Genomic DNA, 21,530 nt, shown 5'->3' on the forward strand with positions numbered 1-21,530 from the left:
CACTTAGGCTGAGAAGATATTTAAATAGCTTCATTTAGTTGGCAGAAATCCAGCAAATACACTGCTGCATGTTAAGTAGCTTCTTCCACATTGAATTCAAGGGTTAGGAAATGCATTCATTTATTCATCAAAGACCTTTGTAGATTTAATAATTATGTGCCAGGAATCATTCCCAGATGGAATCATGAAATTAAGTTGCCAGGCGTGGTGGCTCACGCCTGCAATCCCAGCACTTTGGAAGGCTGAGGAGGGTGGATCACGAGGTCAGGAGATCGAGACCATCCTGGCTAACATGGTGAAACCCCGTCTCTACTAAAAATACAAAAAATTAGCAGGGCGTACTGGTGGGTGCCTGTAGTCCCAGCTACTCGGGAGGCCGAGGAAGGAGAATGGCGTGAACCCAGCAGGAAAAGGTTGCAGTTAGCCAAGATCGTGCCACGGCACTCCAGCATGGGCGACAGAGCAAGACTCCGTCTCAAAAAAAAAAAAAAAAAAAAAAGTAAGAAAAAGAAATTATGTCAAACATGACCTCTCCATTTAGTAATTGTTAGTAAGAATGTGTATGTTTATTCAATATATATAATTGAGTCCCATTATACAGCAAAAATTTTTCTTAGAATAGATACCTCATAAAACTAAGAGATAAAAACCCATGCTCTATGAAGCTTGTTTTCCAGGGGGAATATAGGAAATATTAGATGTGAAAAAAAGAAAGCAATGAAGGAGAATATGGAGTGTTGGTAGGAAATGAGATGGGTACAGTGTAAATGGGATATTTGGAAAGGCCTCATTGAGAATGTGACATTTAAGAAAGCACCTGAAAAAGAGAAGGGGTAAGCCATGCAATTATTTGTAGAAGAGAGTTCCAGGTAAAGAAAATGCAAATGCAAATATTCAGAGCCAGAGACTTATCTGGGATGTTCCAGGAAGAGCGAGGCAACCAGCCAGGGTGGATGGAACAGAGGAAATGAGAGAGTTATATGAGGTGAGGTCAAAGAAGTGACAGAGGCCATATGGCATGGGGACTAGTTAGGACTTGCATGTTCTGGGGAGCTGGTGAAGGGTTTTAAGTAAGACACTGAAAATATCTGATTTTCCTTTTAAACAAATTACTATAGTTATTGTGCTTAGAATTGACTGAAGGGAGCTCATATGGAAGGAGGAGAACAGTTAAACTATTATTATACAAGATTCCAGCTTAGATGTGTCCTCTGCAGAAGACGTTCTGGTAGTAGAAAGAAAGAGACATATGCTTTTACCAAAGTGTTCAAGGGAGGCTTTATAAAAGTGTGTGTGTTTCATGAATCTTCAAATCATAAATAGGAGTAGATCATCTGGAAAAAAGGAAAAGGACATTCTCCAAAAAAGGGAAAATAAACAAAAGTGTACAACTACCATGGTGCATTTAGGAGTGATTTATTATACATTAAAGTGCAGCATGCATGGCATGGGTGGGGCGATTGGGACTGGGATAGAGACTGGAGATCCTCCTGTACTATGCTGAGTAGTTTGGACTTTATCTTATAAGCAATAAAGGAAAATTAAGAGTTTTTAGCTAATCTGAAACAATGTGGAAGAAAGGTTAGAATGAGGGGCAATTGGAGACAGACAGCAATTATAAGATTTTTTGTTTTGTTTTGTCTTGTTTTGTTTTTACTGTGACCATAGTCTATTAGAGAATATAAGTAAGTATTCACAATTATGATGACAGAGCTATAACAATAGCATACAAAGAATTCAATAGGGGAGGAAGAAGAGGAAGCAAGTTAAGCTAAGTACAAACATCAAGAATGGCTTCATCAAGGAAGTAATCTTTAAACTAGATCTTGAGAAATTACCAAATTATTTTTTATTATACATGGTGAAGAGAAATTCCAGGCAAAGAGAGTATCACAGGCACAGAGACCTGAAAAAACATGACTAATTAGAGGATGTAAAAGACTGATTTAAGTACAGGATGTAAGTAGAAAAAGGGCCAAGAAGGCAGAAGACAAGGGCAAATGATTTTACGGAGTCTAAACATGGTTCTCTAGGCAATGGAGAGAGAATGAAAGACATTAAGTGTGATCAGATTATGCTTAGATGTGTATTTTATTTTGTTATTTTTTATTATACTTTTAGTTATAGGGTACATGCGCACAATGTGCAGGTTTGTTACATATGTATACATGTGTCACGTTGCTGTGCTGCACCCATTAACTCGTCACTTACATTAGGTATATCTCCTAATGCTATCCCTCCCCACTCCCCCCAACCCACAACAGGTCCCCGTGTGTGATGTTCCCCTTCCTATGTCCAAGTGTTCTCATTGTTCAATTCCCACCTATGACTGAGAACATGGGGTGTTTGGTTTTTTGTCCCTGCAATAGTTGCTGAGAATGATGGTTTCCAGCTTCATCCATGTCCCTACAAAGAACAAGAATTCATCCTTTTTTATGGCTGCATATGTGTATATGTGCCACATTTTCTTAATCCAGTCTATCATTGTTGGACATTTGGGTTGGTTCCAAGTCTTTGCTATTGTGAATAGTGCTGCAATAAACATACGTGTGCATGTGTCTTTATAGCAGCATGATTTATAATCCTTTGGGTATATACCCAGTAATGGGATGGCTGGGTCAAATGGTATTTCTAGTTCTAGATCCTTGAGGAATTGTCACACTGTCTTCCACAATGGTTGAACCAGTTTACAGTCCCACCAACAGTGTAAAAGTGTTCCTATTTCTCCACATCCTCTCCAGCACCTGTTGTTTCCTGACTTTTTAATGATTGCCATTCTAACTGGTGTGAGATGGTATCTCATTGTGATTTTGATTTGCATTTCTCTGATGGCCAGTGATGATGAGCATTTTTTCATGTGTCTTTTGGCTGCATAAATGTCTTCTTTTGAGAAATGTCTGTTCATATCCTTCACCTACTTGTTGATGGGGTTGTTTTTTTTTTCTTGTAAATTTGTTTGAGTTCTTTATAGATTCTGGATATTAGCCCTTTGTCACATGAGTAGATAGCAAAAATTTTCTCCCATTCTGTAGGTTGCCTGTTCACTCTTATGGTAGTTTCTTTTGCTATGCAGAAGCTCTTTAGTTTAATTAGATCCCATTTCTCAATTTTGGCTTTTGTTGCCATTGTTTTCAGTGTTTTAGACATGAAGTCCTTGCCCATGCCTATGCCCTGAATGGTATTGCCTAGGTTTTCTTCTAGGGTTTTTATGGTTTTAGGTCTAACATGTAAGTCTTTAATCCAACTTGAATTAATTTTTATATAAGGTGTAAGGAAGGGATCCAGTTTCAGCTTTCTACATATGGCTAGCCAGTTTTTCCAGCACCATTTATTAAATAGGGAATCCTTTCCCCATTTCTTGTTTTTGTCAGGTTTGTCAAAGATCAGATGGTTGTAGATGTGTGGTTTTATTTCTGAGGGCTCTATTCTGTTCCATTGGTCTATCTCTGTTTTTGTATGAGTACCATGCTGTTTTGGTTACTGTAGCCTTGTAGTATCGTTTGAAGTCAGGTAGCATGATGCCTCCAGCTTTGTTCTTTTGGCTTAGGATTGTCTTGGCAATGCGGGCTCTTTTTTGGTTCCATATGAACTTTAAAGTAGTTTTTTCCAATTCTGTGAAGAAAGTCATTGGTAGCTTGATGGGGATGGTATTGAATCTATAAATTGCCTTGGACAGTATGGCCATTTTCACGATATTGATTCTTCCTATCCATGAGCATGGAATGTTCTTCCATTTGTTTGTGTCCTCTTTTATTTCATTGAGCAGTGGTTTGTAGACCTCCAACCTGCTCTGTAGCAGTGCTCAGGAACAACTGAGATTTGCTGAGACTAAAGGAAGAATTGAGAGACAGGACTAGCTGGATTTCCTAGGCCGACTAAGAATCCCTAAGCCTAGCTGGGAAGGTGACCACTTCCACCTTTAAACACAGGGCTTACAACTTAGATCACATCCAACCAATCAGATAGTAAGGAGAGCTCACTAAGATGCTAATTAGGCAAAAACAGGAGGTAAAGAAATAGCCAATCATCTGTGGCCTGAGAGCACAGTGGGAGGGACAATGATCAGAATGTAAACCCAGGCATTCGAGCCAGCAACGGCAATCCCCTTTGGGTCCCCTCCCCGTGTATGGGAGCTCTGTTTTCACTCTATTTCACTCTATTAAATCTTGCAACTGCAATCTTCTGGTCCATGTTTGTTACGGCTCGAGCTGAGCTTTTGCTCCCTGTCCACCACTGCTGTTTTGCCACCGTCACAGACCCGCTGCTGACTTCCATTCTTCCGGATCCAGCAGGGTGTCCACTGTGCTCCTGATCCAGCAAGATGCCCATTGCCACTCCCAATCGGGCTAAAGGCTTGCCATTGTTCCCGCATGGCTAAGTGCCTGGGTTCATCCTAATCGAGCTGAACACTAGTCACTGGGTTCCATGGTTCTCTTCCGTGACCCACGGCTTCTAATAGAGCTATAACACTCACTGCATAGCCCAAGATTCCATTCCTTGGAATCCGTGAAGCCAAGAACCCCAGGTCAGAGAACACGAGGCTTGCCACCATCTTGGAAGCAGCCCGTCACCATCTTGGAAGCAGCTCACCACCATCTTGGAAGCTCTGTCTGTGAGCAAGGACCCCTGGTAACATTTTGGTGACCACGAAGGGACATCCAAAGTGGTGAGTAATATTGGACCACTTTCACTTGCTATTCTTTCCTATCCTTCCTTAGAATTGGAGGAAAATACCGGGCACTTGTTGGCCAGTTAAAAACAATTAGCGTGGCTGCAGGACTTAAGACTCAGGTGTGAGGCTCTCTGGGGAAGGGCTTTCTAACAACCCCCAACCTTCTGGTTTGGGGACATTGGTCTGCCTCGAGCCAGCTTCCACTTTAAGTTTTCTTGGGGAAGCCAAGGGCCGACTAAAGGCAGAAATCTGTCGGCCCGATCTCCTGGCAGTAGCCGGTTGAGATCATGGCACAGCCAGAAGTCTCTACTCAACAGTCGCCCGTGCATGCACCCCTACCTTTCCTTCTGACCCATACCTCCTGGGTCCCAACCACGACTTTCTTCAAAGTGTAGCCCCAAAATTCTCCTTACCTCTGAATCTATTTCCTCTGATCCCTGCCTCCTAGGTACTAATGGTTCAGACTTTCATTTCCTCTAGCAAGTTTTATCTCCAAAGGGATCTAAGGAAGCTCTATGTTGTGTCCTTACGCACCTAGGCTATAACCCAGGGAGTCTTATCCCTGGTGTCCCTCCCAATTTAGGTATACAGCTCTCGACATGGGCAGTTATGTGGGACCCATTCCCCACCACCCTTGCCAGGGCCCCAAGTTTGTAATGGCTAAGAAAGAGACATGGAAAGAGAGAGAGAGAGAGTTGGAGAGAGAGAGAGATGGAGAGAGAGAAAAAGAGGGAGTCAAAGAGAAAAAGAAAGAAAAAGAAATAAAGAAATAGTAAAAAAAAAAAAAAAAAAAGTGTGCCCTATTCCTCTAAAAGCCAGGGTAAATTTAAAACCTGTAATGATAATTGAAGGTCTTCTCTGTGACCCTATAAAACTTCAATGCCACTTTGTTGTCAGTGTAAATAAGGGCATAGCCTGAAAGCACTGAGGCCACTGACAATCCATAGCTTTCCTATCAAAAATCCTTAACCCAGTAACCCATGGATGGGCCAAATGCATTCAGTTGGTAGCGGCAACTGCTTTGCTAAAAGTAGAAAAGTAACTTTTAGAGGAAACCTCGTTGTGAGCACACCTCACCAGTTCAGAATTATTCTAAGTCAAAAAAAAAAAAAAAAAGGAAAAAGGTAGCTTACTAACTCAAAAATCTTAAAGTACGGGTCTATTATGTTAGAAAAGGGTAATGTAACTCCAACCACTGATAATTCCCTTAACCCAGCAGATTTCCTAACAAGGGATTTAAATCTTACTTACCATACAAAGGTCCGACCAGACCTAGGAGGAACTCCCTTCAGGACAGGACTATAGATGTTTCCTCCCAAGTGATTGAGGAAAAACCACAATGGGTATTCAGTAATTGATACGGAGACTCTTGCAGAAGCAGAGTTAGAAAAATTGCCTAATAACTGATCTCCTCAAATGTGCGAGCTGTTTGCACTCAGCCAAACCTTAAAGTACTTACAGAATCAAAAAGACTATCTCAATCCTGACTCAAAAGTTTACCTACACCCTCTCTGAAATGAATTTGCATAAGAACCGTTTTTATGGGAATGTATCTTGATGGGGCAGCTGGGTTGTTATGAAATACTCAGGAACCCAGCCCAACTCTAGGACTCACCCCTGAGCGCAAAGGCAACGTTGGGCATGCTGGTAAAGGACCACTAGAATCCAGCAGCCCAGACCCCTTTCTCTGTGGTCAAGAGAGGTGGGAAAACAGATGCAGGACTGCTACATTGGTGAGTGTAACTAATCCGATAAGCAGAGGTCCATGGGTGGTTATGCACCCTGGAAAGGAATAAGCATTAGGACCATAGAGGACGCTCTAGGACTAATGCTCATCAGTAAATGACTAGGGGTGCTGGCATCCCTATGTTCTTTTTTTCATATGGGAAACATTTCCCCCAAGGCAAAAACACCCCTAAGATGTATTCTGGAGAATTAGGACCAGTTTGACCCTCAGACACTAAGAAAGAAATGACTTATATTCTGCAGTACCGCCTGGCCACAATACCCTCTTCAAGGGGGAGAAACCTGGCCTCCTGAGGGGAGTATAAATTATAATACCATCTTACAGCTAGACCCCTTTTGTAGGAAAAAGGCAAATGGAGTGAAATGCCATATGTGCAAACTTTCTTTTCATTAAGAGACAACTCGCAATTATGTAAAAAGTGTGGTTTATGCCCTACAGGAAGCCCTCAGAGTCTACCTCCCTATCCCAGTGTCCCCCTGACTCCTTCCCCAACTAATAAGGACGCCCCTTCAACCCAAATGGTCCAAAAGGAGATAGATAAAGGGGTAAACAATGAATCAAACAGTGCCAATATTCCCCAATTATGCCCCCTGCAAGCAGTGGGAGGAGGAGAATTTGCTTCAGCGAGAGTGCATGTACCTTTTTCTCTCTCAGACTTAAAGCAAATTAAAATAGACCTAGGAAAATTCTCAGATAACTCCGATGGCTATATTGATGTTTTACAAGGGTTAAGACAATCCTTTGATCTGACATGGAGAGATACATTACTGCTAAATCAGACACTAGCCCCAAATAATAGAAGTGCCGCCATAACTGCAGCCCGAGAATTTGGTGATCTCTGGTATCTCAGTCAGGTCAATGATAGGATGACAACAGAGGAAAGAGAACAATTCCCCACAGGCCAGCAGGCAGTTCCCAGTGTAGACCCTCAATGGGACACAGAATCAGAACATGGAGATTGGTGCTGCAGACATTTGCTAACTTGCGTGCTAAAAGGACTAAGAAAAGCTAGGAAGACTATGAATTATTCAATGATATCCACTATAACACAGGGAAAGGAAGAAAATCCTACCGCCTTTCTGGAGAGACTAAGGGAGGCATTGAGGAAGCATACCTCTCTGTCATCTGACTCTATTGAAGGCCAACTAATCTGAAAGGATTACTTTATCACTCAGTGAGCTACAGACATTAGAAAAAAAACTTCAAAAGTCTGCCTTAGGCCCAGAGCAAAACTTAGAAACCCTATTGAACTTGGCAACCCTGGCTTTTTATAATACAGATCAGGAGGAGCAGGCAGAACGGGACAAACGGGATAAAAAAAAAAAAGGCCACTGCTTTAGTCATGGCCCTCAGGCAAGTGGACTTTGGAAGCTCTGGAAAAGGGAAAAGCTCGGAAAATTGAATGCCTAATAGGGCTTGCTTCCAGTGTGGTCTACAAGGACACTTTAAAAAATATTGTCCAAGTAGAAGTAAGCTGCCCCCTGATCCATGCCCCTTATGTCAAGGGAATCATTGGAAGGCCCACTGCCCCAGGGGATGAAGGTCCTCTGAGTCAGAAGCCACTAACCAGATGATCCAGCAGCAGGACTGAGGGTGCCTGGGACAAGTGCCAGCCCATGCCGTCACCCTCACAGAGCCCCGAGTATGCTTGACCATTGAGGGCCAGGAAGTTAACTGTCTCCTGGACACTGGTGTGGCCTTCTCAGTCTTACTCTCCTGTCCTGGACAACTGTCCTCCAGATCTGTCACTATCTGAGGGGTCCTAGGACAGCCACTCACTAGATACTTCTCCCAGCCACTAAGTTGTGACTGGGGAACTTTACTCCTTTCACATGCTTTTCTAATTATGCCTGAAAGCCACACTCCCTTGTTAGGGAGAGACAGTCTAGCAAAAGCAGGGGCCATTATACATCTTAACATAGGAGAAGGAACACTCATTTGTTGTCCCTGCTTGAGGAAGGAATTAATCCTAAAGTCTAGGCAACAAAAGGACAATATAGATGAGCAAAGAATATCTGTCCTGTTCAAGTTAAACTAAAGGATTCTGCCTCCTTTCCCTACCAAAGGCAGGACCCCCTCAGATCTGAGGCCCAACAAGGACTCCAAAAGACTGTTAAGGATCTAAAAGCCCAAGACCTAGTAAAAGCATGCAGTAGCCCCTGCAATACTCCAATTTTAGGAGTACAGGAACCCAACAGATAGTAGAGGTTAGTGCAAGATCTCAGGATTATCAATGAGGCTGTTTTTCCTCTATAACCAGCTGTACCTAGCCCTTATACTCTGCTTCCCCAAATACCAGAGGAAGCAGAGTGGCATACAGTCCTGGACCTTAAGGATGCCTTTTACTGCATCCCTCTACATCCTGACTCTCAATTCTTGTTTGCCTTTGAAGATTCTTCGAACCTAACATCTCAATTCACCTGGACTGTTTTACCCCAAGGGTTCAAGGATAGCCCCCTTCTATTTGACCAGGCATTAGCCCAAGACTTGAACCAATTCTCATACCTGGACATTCTTGTCCTTCAGTACGTGGATGATCTAATTTTAGCCACCCATTCAGAAAACTTGTGCCATCAAGCCACCCAAGCGCTCTTAAATTTCCTCGCTACCTGTGGCTACAAGGTTTCCAAACGAAAGGCTCAGCTCTGCTCACAGCAGGTTAAATACTTATGGCTAAAATTATCCAAAGGCACCAGGGCCCTCAGTGAGGAATGTATCCAGCCTATTCTGGCTTATCCTCATCCCAAAACCCTAAAACAACTAAAAGGGTTCCTTGGCATAACAGGTTTCTGCGGAATATGGATTTCCAGGTATGGTGAAATAGCCAGGCCATTATATACACTAATTAAGGAAACTCAGAAAGCCAATACCCATTTAGTAAGATGGACACCTGAAGCAGAAGTGGCTTTCCAGTCCCTAAAGAAGGCCCAAACCCAAGCCCCAGTGTTAAGCTTGCCAATGGGACAAGACTTTTCTTTATAAGTCACAGAAAAAGCAGAAATAGCTCTAGGAGTCCTTACACAGGTCCAAGGGATGAGCTTGCAACCCATGGCATACCTGAGTAAGGAAATTGATGTAGTGTCAAAAGGTTGGCCTCATTGTTTACAGGTAGTGCTGGCAGTAGCAGGCTTAGTATCTGAAGCCATTAAAATAATACAGGGAAGAGATCTTACTGTGTGGACATCTCATGATGTGAACGACATACTCACTGCTAAAGGAGACTTGTGGCTATCAGACAAATATCAGGCTCTATTACTTGAAAGGCCAGTGCTGCGACTGCATGCTTGTGCAACTCTTAACTGAGCCACATTTCTTCCAGACAATGAAGAAAAGATAGAATGTAACTGTCAACAAGTAATTGCTCAAACCTATGCCACTTGAAGGGACCTTTTAGAGGTTCCCTTGACTGATCCTGACCTCAACTTGTATACTGATGGAAGTTCCATTGTAGAAAAAGGACTTGAAAAGCAGGGTATGCAGTTGTCAGTGATAATGGAATACTTGAAAGTAATCCCCTCACTCCAGGAACTAGTGCTCAGCTGGCAAAACTAATAGCCCTCACTCAGGCACTAGAATTAGAAGGAAAAAGGGTAAATATATATACAGACTCTAAGTATGCTTACCTAGTCCTCCATGCCCATGCAGCAATATGGAGAGAAAGAAAATTCCTAACTTCCAAGGGAACACCTATCAAACATCAGGAAGCCATTAGGAAATTATTATTGGCTGTACAGGAACCTAAAGAGGTGGCAGTCTTACACTTCTGGGGTCTTCAGAAAGGAAAGGAAAGGGAAATAGAAGGGAACCACCAAGCGGATATTGAAGCCAAAAGAGCCACAAGGCAGGACCCTCCATTAGAAATGCTTACAGAAGGACCCCTAGTATGGGGTAATCCCCTCCAGGAAACCAAGCCCCAGTACTCAGAAGAAGAACTAGAATGAGGAACCTCATGAAGACATAGTTTCCTCCCCTCCAGATGGCTAGCCACCAAAGAAGGAAAAATATTTTGCCTGCAGCTAACCAATAGAAATTACTTAAAATCCTTCACCAAACCTTTCACTTAGGCATTGATAGCACCCATCAGATGGCCAAATTATTATTTACTGGACCAGGCCTTTTCAAAACTATCAAGCAGACAGTCTGGGCCTGTAAAGTGTGCCAAAGAAGTAATCTCCTGTGCTGCAGGCCATATATTTCAATCCCTGCATCTTTAACCTCCTTGTTAAGGTTTTCCCTTCCAGAATCAAAGCTGTAAAACTAAAAATCATTCTTCAAATGGAGGCCCAGATGCAGTCCATGACTAAGATCTACCGCAGACTCCTGGACCAGCATGCTAGCCCATGCTCTGATGTTAATGACATCGAAGTCACCCCTTCCAAGGAAATCTCAACTGCACGACCCCTACTATGCCCCAATTCAGCAGGAAGCAGTTACAGCAGTCGTCGGCCAACCTCCCCTACAGCACTTGGGTTTTCCTGTTGACAGCGGGGACTGAGAGACAGGACTAGTTGGATTTCCTAGGCTGATTAAGAATCCCTAAGCCTAGCTGGGAAGGTGACCACTTCCACCTTTAAACACGGGGCTTGCAACTTAGCTCATACCCAACCAATCAGATAGTAAGGCAAGCTCACTAAAATGCTAATTAGGCAAAAACAGGAGGTAAAGAAATAGCCAATCATCTGTTGCCTGAGAGCACAGTGGGAGGGACAATGATCAGGATATAAACCCAGGCATTCGAGCCAGCAACAGCAACCCCCTTTGGGTCCCCTCCCCGTGTATGGGAGCTCTGTTTTCACTCTATTAAATCTTGCAACTGCAATCTTCTGGTCCATGTCCATTATGGCTCGAGCTGAGCTTTTGCTCGCTGTCCACCACTGCTGTTTTGCCACCATCGCAGACCCACCGCTGACTTCCATTCTTCCAGATCTGGCAGGGTGTCTGCTATGCTCCTGATACGGCGAGGTGCCCATTGCCACTCCCAATTGGGCTAAAGGCTTGCCATTGTTCCAGCACGGCTAAGTGTCTGGGTTCATCCTAATCGAGCTGAACACTAGTCACTGGGTTCCACGGTTCTCTTCCATGACCTACGGCTTCTAATAGAGCTATAACACTCACCGCATGGCCCAAGATTTCATTCCTTGGAATCCATGAGGCCAAGAATCCCAGGTCAGAGAACATGAGGCTTGCCACCATCTTGGAAGCAGCCCACCACCATCTTGGAAGCAGCACGCCACCATCTTGGAAGCTCTATGAGCAAGAACCCCCAGTAACAGAATGGCTGGATAGTAGACTATTGAAATAGACCAGGACAGAAATAAGGGATTGCATTAGACTAGGAGTACTTGTAGTGCAAAGTAAATGCTAAGTTTTCTTTTTCTTTTTTTTTTTTTTCCTGGAAACTTTTTAAAATTTCAACTTTGGTTTTATATTCAGGGAGCACACATGCATGTTGGTTACAATGTTGTATTGTGCAGTGCTGAGGTTTGGGTGCAATTGGTTCAGATAGTGAGCATAGTACCCAACAGGTAGTTTTCCAGCCCTTGCACTCTCCCTCCTTCTCCCCTTTTGGAATCGTCAGTGCCTCGTGTTCCCATGTTTGTGTCCATGTACATCCAATGTTTAGCTCCTTCTTATAAGTGAAAATATGTGATACTTGGTTTTCTGTTCCTGCATTAATTTGCTTAGGATAATAGACTCCACCTAATTCCATGTTTCTGCAAAGGACATGACTTTATTCTTTTTTATATCTGGGTAGTATTCCATGGTGTATATATACCACATTTTTTATCCAATTCACCATTAATGGGCATTTATGTTGATTCCATGTCTTTGCTCTAGTTAATAGTGCTGCAATTAACATACATGTACATATGTCTTTTTGGTAGAATGATTTATTTTCTTTCAGGAGTTGAATGGTAGCTGTGTTTTAAGTTCTTTGAAAAATTGCCAAACTGCATTCCACAGTGGGTAAACTAATTTACATTCCCACCAAGAATGTATAAGCATTCCCTTTTCTCTTCAGCCTCACCAACATCTGCTGTTTTTTGTTGTTGTTGTTGTTTGTTTGTTTTTTGCTTTTTTAATATTAGCCATTCTGACTGGTGTGAGATGTTACTGTTTTGATGATTACTGTCTCTGATGATTAGTGAGGTGAAGCATTTTTTCACGTTTACTGGCTGCTTGTATGTCTTCTTTCATGAAGTGTTTGTTCATGTTTTCTATGCACTTTTTAATGAGGTTATTTGTTTTTTGCTTGTTGATTTGTTTTAGTTCTTTCTTGATTCTGGATATTAAACCTTTGTCAGATGCATAGTTTATGAATATTTTCTCACCTTTTGTAGGGTGCCTGTTTACTCTTTTGATAGTTTCTTTTGCTATGAAAATGTTGCATTTAAAAGGTGTTGCAGAAACTAAGTCAATTGGATTTGGTGATAAATTATATGTAGTTAAGAGAGAGAAAGAAATTTCAACAACATGCAGGTTTCTCTCTTGGACCTCCTATAGTAAGCAGAGAAAAAGAAGCAGGTTACATGATAGGGGTGGAAAGAACCAGTTTGCTTCTGAACATACTAGATTCTAGATGGAACTCCTAGATTTAAATGTCTCATAAACAACTTGAAATATGCATTATGAGCTCAACACTTGAAATAAAACAGGCATTCCATTAATATTTTCTCAATGTTCATATGCAATATTTTAAATGAGGTGAAATTAGGCCAGCTTAACTTGTCACAGTTGCAATATATTCCAACTCTTCAAAGAATAGTCTTGTATTTATATCACATATTATTCATGTGCTAGGTAATGCAGTCTGTGTCCTAGTCCAGCTTCCAGTGCTAAATTCTGCACTATACTACATTACTTGTGACCCAGACATAAAATCAACAATGCAATTACAGAAAGTGACTCTGAATCATCTCTCTGCAAGAAACTCTATTGCGTTTCCATTTTTCTTTGGTACAATTTAAAAGGTATACTTTCACATCATTTTACTAAATGTTTAACTACTATTCTTGAATTAGAAAATGTTTAATTTGGATGTAATCACAAAGAACACAATACATAAAAGAGAGAGATGTGATGGGCCTTGGAAATGGAAGCATATTTTTTTCCATTCTTTGAGCTAATACTCTGTTACAGTTCTAAAAATGTTACAGAGCTACTTTGCAAGGTGAATGGAAAAAGTGCTTTCCATAGTTTTTCTTTTTTTTTCTTTTATTATTATTATTATTATTATCATTATTATACTTTAGGTTTTATGGTACATGTGCGCAATGTGCAGGTAAGTTACATATGTATACATGTGCCATGCTGGTGCGCTGCACCCACCAACTTGTCATCTAGCATTAGGTATATCTCCCAATGCTATCCCTCCCCCCTCCCCCCACCCCACAACAGTCCCTGAAGTGTGATGTTCCCCTTCCTGTGTCCATGTGTTCTCATTGTTCAATTCCCACCTATGAGTGAGAATATGCGGTGTTTGGTTTTTTGTTCTTGCGATAGTTTACTGAGAATGATGATTTCCAGTTTCATCCATGTCCCTACAAAGGACGTGAACTCATCATTTTTTATGGCTGCATAGTATTCCATGGTGTATATGGGTATATACCCAAAGGACTATAAATCATGCTGCTATAAAGACACATAGTTTTTCATTATGACAAAATACAATTCTGTTTATTTCATTAAATAATCATTGAATCATTAAATAATCCATACAAATTAAATAACTTACTGTGCTTTATAATGCCATGTTAAAAGAAACTCCACAAAAATTTGTGACATGAATGAAAGCATTTTCTATTGAGATGATCCTTACTCTTTAAGCTAATGAGAAAAAGATATTTATTCCTTGTGGGTCATAAAAGGACTCATAACACTCATGAATTGTGAAAATCTTCTGTAACTGATGAGAATTAGTAAAAGAATCATGAGATTACATTATAAATTAATATAATTTAAAGTGTGTTTTTCTTTCCATTTGCATACTGATTTATTGCTTTCATATCACTGTCTCATTAAATAATGTAAATATAATCATAACACACATAATTACATATCCTAATATAAGTTCCCTGTCAAAAGGAAGAAAATTGCTATGTTTATTTGAGGATACTTAATTATTACATATACAATTTTTACATATGTCTTACTGTGTTTTTCTAGAAAGAGATGCTACATATTAAATTAAATTATATCCAAAATTATTAGTTTGTTTTTTATTCTTCCTAATATTAACAACCATGAAGAACCTCAGAGAAAAAGGCCTCAATATTAATAGAAGCAAAATTCACTAATATGATATTTCAGATAGGTCATTTCATTAATCCTGAAAATCCCACATAGTAATACTATTGACTCAGGCTTAAAAAATAAATATTTTGCCCCCAAATCACATACCTAATAATTGACAGAGCTATCTTAGTCTCAACCATCTACTTTAATTCAGAATTTACATCTTAACATTTGCTCTCTACTCCAAAATGTGCTAAGAAAATATGACACTGATGTAGAATGATTATTCTTCTGGTCTTCCATCAGTAGGACGTGCTCTTTGTGCTTCCCACATGAATGGGAATATTATGTCATTGATCCATGCACAGTCTTAGCCTAATTCCTCCTAGCAATTATCCATCCCAAGGATCATATTTGGAGATGGTATCTGCAAGTTAGAAGCAGAATTATTTGTGATTTAAAAGAAAGAACAATGAATAAGAGTCATTGTTTCCAAGTTCTGCTTCTGATTCTGCCAAGTGACCCCAGTTTGTGTCTAGAAAAGTCAAACCAGATAACCATTCTGGATCTCTCTTCCCTGAGCTGAGACATGAAGGGATGGACAGATGAACTCTGATACCTCATTCCAGACTTTGATGTTTTTCTTTGTACAGACATAATTGGTCACACTGGGACTTGATGCATGTCCTTGGCTTCGTTGATGGAATGAATGAACTTCTACATGCTGACTGGTTGAGACAGCAAAGGAAGACAATGGTTCATTCTATGGTTTATGATAAATACTAAGTGACTAAAAGATAGATGATCCGGTTTTAAAAGTTGGCTCCAAGGTCAGGATTCAGATGATAAATAATTCCAATCAAATAGTTATTTTATTCAAAGCAGTCTCATAATATCTTTTCAACTGGTTACTATGGACAAACAGTCATCAAAATTACTGCTAGAAATGTCCCAAATGTACTAACATTGTTAGGCAAGAATAAAGTAAAATATTGCTGTAGCTGTTGGTGAAATCTGGGCTTGAATATTTGATATTGGACTTTGCCTTGGTAGAGAAGAGAGTCTAATTGGACTATTGAGAAAATAGCCCATTTCTTGAAGTACGGGTCACTAAGCTTAGAATCAGAAATCGAAGATTCTGAAACTGTTTGATGTCTGATTTCAACTAAATGTCTCAAAAATGCCCTTGGTTGATTTATTAGAAAACAATTATGCTGTTTATATATTATCATAGAAAATATTTTCTTATACAAAAGACATACTATTAATGTAATATCATAGGAAAGTGCTAATAATTGCAAAACAATCACTTTGTATTCAGTTCTACTTGTTACTATTCAGTTCTACTTATTCAATTATCCAGTTCTACTTATAACTAATTGTTTATTTGAACCTTTAAAAAAATAATAAGACAGTTTCATTCAAGTGAGCATATCATGGCAACTATGAACAGGATTTCTTGAATATAGAGAAACAGAAATGACTCTTTTCAAGGGAAAGGTAAGGAATGTTATTCAAGAATCTAGCCAGGTGTAGTTTTAAAAGGCCTTACTATGTGCCCTGATTTACTCTTAAGTATTTGGGTAACACTTTTCTTATGCTCTCTGAGGCATGTTTCTAGCAGAACACACATACCCATCATCTACATGGCCACAAGGATTCTTACCCTATCATTAGGAATTTTGCTTTAATAGAAAATCCACCAGTTAACTGTTTTGATTACAAACAGGGGTGACAAAAACAAAAGTTTCATATACAGTTGAGCAAAAAGCAAAAAGTTGCATATGTAGCTGAGCAAAGAAAGTATATTTCAGAAATGCTACAGACATGAAAAAAATGGAAAAATCAATGAAATTTTAAGCATGCTTGAGGTGACTTTATTCAATTCATGAAATAGTAGATGCTAGAGCCAATTATAAAGCAATTGGTTAAGGCTTGGTTTTTGAGGACCTACAGGGAAGACATTGCTCTATGCTGCTTCCTGTTAATAACACCTGATTTTATTCTGGTAATTTCATTGCCACTAATATCAGTCCGAAGCTCCAAATTGATATGGTGTAAATTCCATTATCAGACCAATAAAAATTTAGCATCTGAAACTCTTCATACAACTTTATTACTTTTTTCTATTATTATTCTTGTTAAAAAGGGTACTATAATAGCACTCTTAACCAACATTCTTATCTCATATTTCCCTAACCTTGTGATTGTCTATGATTTTTTTTCCATTTCATCAACTCATGACATAGGTTTCTTAAAGGGGTACTATGGGTACTTTTTACAAGAGCACTCCATGGTTTCCAAATGCTAGTGACAGTCCCACAACAACTACAACTACATTTGCCATCACACATGGTTCAATAGGGTGGTTGAGAACCATTCTAATGTATATATTGTAATCCCCCAACAAGACAGACCCAAAGTTATCTTCTCTTTTGTAGCATTTGCTCCATTCCTCATTTATCAGTATATTCCAGTGGAATTCATTGACATCTTTCTCGCCACATTTTGCAAGTAGGTTAATTAATTTCTTTCCTACCTCCCTTTTTCTTTTCTACCTCTTCCTTCCTTTTTTTCTCTCCCTCTTTGCTCTCTCTCGTTCTTTTCTTCCCCCCCTTTGCTCTGTGTGTCTAGGTGTCTCTCTTTCTCTGTCCCTCTCCTTTTCCTGCTACTCTCTGAGCCAATTGAGGACAAGAATGCTGTGGCATACACTTTTGTGTCTATAGCCTACACCAAAGTGCCTGGCACAGAGCAGGCATTCAATAAGTGTTGTTTAATTGAATTAAATTGTTCTTTTTCACAAAAGACTGCAAGCTCTTCCAATCTAGAAGCACTTTAATTGTGCCAATTGGCATCAATTTAATTGTGACTCCAAAACCAAACCTGACAGCACCAGAATTATTTAGAGAGCTTTTTAAAATGCAGGTTCAAGGGCCTTACTCCAAAACTACTGAATCAGAATCTGCATCTGCAGGGAAGCCTAAGAAATGATATTTTGGAAAAGTTTTACAGTGATCTCATTCCTTTCCTGAGCCTTGGCTTTAAGTAAAACCCTTTTAATTACCTTGTGCTATTGACAAAATAGAAAAGTACTTGTATTAGTTCATTCTTTCACTGCTATAAAGATACTACCTGAGACTAGGTAATTTATTTAACCTCCATTTATTTATAAACCTCCAATTAAAGGGGGTTTAACTGACTCACAGTTCTGCATGGCTGGGGAGGCTTCAGGGAAGTTATAATCATGGTGGAAGAAGCAAGGCATGTCTTACATGGCAGCCAGAGAGAGAGAGCAGGAAAAACTGACACTTTTAAAACCATCAGATCTTGTGGAAACTTCCTCACTATCACCTGAACAGCATGGGGGAAACCACCCTCATGATCCAATCACCTCCTACCAGGTCCTTCCCTTGATACATGGGGATTATAATTCAAGATGAGATTTGGGTGGGGACACAGAGTCAAATCATATCAATACTCTTTAAAAAAATCAGGTCTTTTTCTATATTATGAGATACTCTACAGGAAAACAGGGAAACTTGAAAAGCATTCACAAGATAAATGCATTGAGTTATCATATATTTTTGACCACATTAAATAATAAAGTATACTAAACAGCTGTTATCAAGATGCTATTTTAATTATTCAATTACATGAATAAAATGCTGGGTAGAGATAAAAATTTGAAAGTATGTTTTCTCCTTTGTTGTAGAAGTGTTTTAAAATAAACACCCTTCTAACAATTCCGATGCTCATCAAGCTTTTCTAGTGTATTTATGTTTGAGATAGTCCTTATATATTGTTCTTTTTACTGTGGCAAATGCAAATACTATGAACCACAATGCCATTTAATGGCATTTGCATTTGAGCTTGGAGTGTTTGCATTTGAGCAAACATTCAAATTTTGAGTGGAGTATTTGCATTTCAGCTTGGAGTGTTAGAAGTCACCTTCACCCTTTCTTCCTCTTCCTCTTTGGAATATGTCTATATTCCTTGTTTCAAGGTACCTCTTAAGTAATCATATTTATGTGTTGTTATGTTGTAAATCATCAGTAGAAAAAAGGATGTGTGATTGGAATGCTGTTGGGTGACACTAGGCTAGAAAGGTTGAGAATGTCCAAATCCCGCCTTGCTTCAGCCATTTCTCCCCCAAGTGAGGGCCCCAAGGGAGACATAAATATAATGAAAATAGTAAAGGAAATTGTCATTTGTGCCTTGTTGAGAGTGACCCAACTCAAATATAACTATCCCTTAAAAACTGGGATACAGTATGTGATTTTGGCCTATAGAGGCTTCCTTCCCTCTTTTCCTACCAGAAACTTAATTCTGACCATTGTATCACCTTTAGATCAGAACATGTGGAACAGGATAATGAAGAGATGAGGTTGATGAGCACCTCAATAAGAAATGGCCTGCTCTTTCTCTGAGTAGGTGAATAGCCCTAGCCTGTTACTACAGTTGTTAGAGGGAAGGAGAAAGAAGTTAGCTGGTAATTGTATGGGCTTCCTTGCAACCAGGTGAAGGGAGAGGATAATGTCAACCAAAGCAAATAATCAAGTTCCTTCCATTTCAAGGGAATATATCACCATGGAAAAGAGAAGTAGGTAGAGAGTGTGTGAACTTCAGTGAGACTAGTAAACCACCCTTCTAGGGAGTGGAAGGTGAAGGGCTGGAGGATGAAGCCCTACTCTGGTGTAAGGAGAGGTACCTAGCCCCACTCTCCTTTAGAGGCCTAAAGCTACAATTTGTTTGGTCCTTACTAAATGGCAGGGACTTTTCATAAACCAGTGCAGTAGAAATAAAGACTGTCCAAATGAAAACAAACAAAGTCTATTTATTCAGAGCTTGCTATAGCTGCCAAATGCGCCACCACTTTGCATTTGGCAAACTCAAAGGCAGGCAGAAGAGTAGGAAAGCTTTATAGTGAAAAAAGGGAAGGCTTTAGGTATGCCATGATGTGAGGCTCTTGGCATATAAAGCTGCAGGTGGGCTAAGCAGAACTAGGATATCCTACATGATTGGCTAAGAATGCATATTTGGCTTTTTCTGGCAGGTTTAAATTTGGAAGTGGAAACAAAAGTTAGGGCAGCTGTCAATTATTAATCCAATTCTGGCCATTTTGGGTCGAGTGCTACAGAGATTATCACTTGGCTTCCTCAATTATTACTAGAGATAACATTCTGACTTCCAAAAGTTCTGACTTATAGCAACTTGGCTTCCTGAGCTGATTATTATTGATAAGGATTGGCTTCCTGGACCTGGTTGTTACAGCTTATGGATCAAATTTCTTTTTTAAAATATATGATTGGTCATTGTCTGTTTGTATATTCAGTCTCTCACTTATAATCTTGCTGCTCAAGGCATGATCTATGAACCAGCCATGTTGGGGTCAACTGTGAGCTTGTTAAAAATGCAAAATATCAAGCCCCTCCTCAGATCATTGAATCAGAATCTACCATGTGATTCTTAATGCACATTAATGTTTGAAAAATACTGAGTCATAATTTGCCCTAATTTCACCACAGGGAAGCATTATCCCTGTTTTTAAAACAAGGAAAGAAAGGCTCAGAGGCATTGGCCCTAGGTTGTAAACCCAGCTGACTTCCAAGCTCTGCCTTTTGTGCTCAAATGAACCAAACCACTATTTTTTTTCTCAACAGAGTAAGGACTAATAAGTGTTATGAGGTGACACAGAACCACATGCCAGTGGACTACAAGATAACCTGTTCTTCACAAGATGCACCAGGAAACATAGTGAAGTGTCATTGTAGACTTTGATGAGGTCTTATGAAGAAATATCAGATTAGTGAGCCACTGGATCCCCAAGGAAAGAGCATTTCTGCTGTTATGGGGAATCTTCAAAGGGCTCTAAATGGAGCAGGGACTATTGAGCTTAGATCTGTGATATTTCTTTCTTCTCATAGGAAACAAATGTAATCTATTATCACTATTCTTAAGGCATTTCACTTCACAGAAAATAAAATCATATAGATTACAACAAAGGTAGAATCATGCAATACACACATTTCTGAATTCCTTCTTTGTTCAAAAATAATACTTCTATCATTTTTATTCTCTGTTTTAGGGAGTAAGGAGGACTTGCCCTTGATGTCCCAAAGAGCTAGAAAGTTGTGATTATATGTTTCACTACTAAAACTGCCATAAACAAAATTAGAAAGTTATAAAAGTGTGTCACCAAGGGACCACAGTTGGTGCATCCAGTGAAGCTATACGAAGCTATAAGCTTTTTTTTTTTTTTTGCCTCTGAAGGAGTGAGTTGGTCATACCTAAGAAGCTCAGCTGAGGGTTGTAGCAGACCCTTCCAGGTTCCCAATGGTCAGGTAAGCTAAAGCAGCTTCTAGAAACACCACACATGACAGTTAAAGGTTAATTAACAAAGACTGATGTCATTTGAAATTTCAGTTGAAAATAGGGGCTCATGGGAGTTAGGTTTAACTCTTGCTTCTGTCTCTCCTTGTCTACCTTCTGCCTATAGAGAGACAAGTCAGGTAAAAATGCAATTAATTAATTGACAGTATTCTTTGTATAAAGGATTACATATTTATAGAAAAAAGTATGACTAAAGAAATTTTTCTCTAATTTCTTGTAACAGTAGTTGAGAAAAATAAACCTTTTTATTCATATTTTTTCAACACATTTATCACTTGATTATAATGAATACAAAGACCAAAAATAAACAATTTAAACAGGGAGTAGTCACAAAATCCATCAGATGATGGCAGTTACCAATTTTTAAAATAGCCTCTACTACAAAAATATAATAAAAGATACTTTAAATATTTTTATTTATATTTAATCCCATGAGAATAAAATCAGATTCTGTATGAATAAAGATCAAGAAGAATGTAGCTGAAT

The sequence above is a fragment of the Pongo abelii genome, chromosome 5 (genome assembly GCF_028885655.2).
Source record: "Pongo abelii isolate AG06213 chromosome 5, NHGRI_mPonAbe1-v2.0_pri, whole genome shotgun sequence".
Classification (NCBI taxonomy): domain Eukaryota; kingdom Metazoa; phylum Chordata; class Mammalia; order Primates; family Hominidae; genus Pongo; species Pongo abelii.